At 43.3% G+C, this 1,327-nt stretch overlaps 1 pseudogene; it reads right to left on the bottom strand.

The window, feature by feature from the left end:
- Nucleotides 1-204: 204 nt before the first annotated feature.
- Nucleotides 205-731, bottom strand: LOC125120871 (olfactory receptor 1J4-like; annotated as a pseudogene).
- Between the last annotated feature and the right edge of the window lie 596 nt (nt 732-1,327).

Below are 1,327 nucleotides of genomic sequence, written 5' to 3'. Positions count from 1 at the left end.
CAATTCAAGTAAAAAACTGGACCTTATCAACATATTAACACTATAAATGATGGATGAATACATATTAATTTCAATATACAGAGTTTAGAACCATGTGACAATTTTAGGAGATATAGCTCACTGTGCTCATGACTGAAATAAGAGGATTTAGTAATTGTCATTTCAAGAAGTTAGCCCTATTGACAAATATCTCTAAGGCCTGTTTTATGTCTCTGTTCCTGAGGCTGTAGATGAAGGGGTCATCATGGGAGTAACTACTGCTTATACAACAGAAGTGATTATGTCTTTGTCATTGGAGTCCCACAATGAGGTGAACAAGGAAATACTACCAAGTTTCCCATAGTATAAAGACACCACAATGAGAGGGGAACAAACTTTAAAGAGACTCTTGGTGGAAGAGACACTCAGAACCATGGTCCCTATGCATATGTATGTGCCCAGGATACTACTCAAAGACAGGATGAAAAGCCTTCCTCCCACAGTAAAGATGACCAGATCATTGAGAGAGGGGTCTGAACGACACAACTCCAGGAGGGCAGCGAGGTTATAGAAGAAGTGGGGATGGTATTCTCCACACAGGAGGAGAATTGGGCCAAGAGGAGGGTGTGCAATAGGGCATGGATACAACTGAGGAATCAGGGCCCAGCTGATAAGGAGACACACAGTTCCTGCCTCATGATGGTCCTGTAGTGGAGAGGCTGACAAATGGCCACATACATGTAATAAACCATCACTGTGAGAAGGAAACTGTCAAGACAAACAAAAGTATGAAAAAAATATATCTGGGAAATGCACCCAGTGTAGGGGATGGAACTCTTGAGTCTGCATGTTGAGTCTGCATGTTCATCAGAATCTTTGATGAACATGCAGATTGTTGTTCAGTCTGCATGTTCATCAGAATATTTGGAAACATGAGAGATGAAAAGGAGACATCTGTGATGGCCAAGTGGCTGAGGAAGAAGTACATGGGGGTGTGGATGTGAGGGTCCAGCCTGATGAACAGGATGATGAGCAGGTTCCCCAGCACTGTGGGCAGGTAACATGACCACGAATAGGGCAAAGAGCATGCCCTGCTGCTCAGGCTGGATGGGGAGCCCCAGGAGGAGGAACTCAGACATGCTGCTCTGGTTCTCTCTCCTCATGCTTTTCCTGCCTTGGCTTGGAATTGGAAAAGTGGGAAACCTCAAAGAACATGCCATAAGATTATAGTCATATCCTTTGTACCATGAAAAGTCTTAATTTTGGCTAACTATCCCTTTATTTATCTTAACTCTTGGTGAATGAATCAGTCTTTCCAATTCTGGCTCCAATAACACCAAACCCTCAC

This window comes from Phacochoerus africanus, chromosome 2 (genome assembly GCF_016906955.1).
Source record: "Phacochoerus africanus isolate WHEZ1 chromosome 2, ROS_Pafr_v1, whole genome shotgun sequence".
Lineage (NCBI taxonomy): Eukaryota > Metazoa > Chordata > Mammalia > Artiodactyla > Suidae > Phacochoerus > Phacochoerus africanus.
This window is presented reverse-complemented; position numbering and strand designations above follow the sequence as displayed.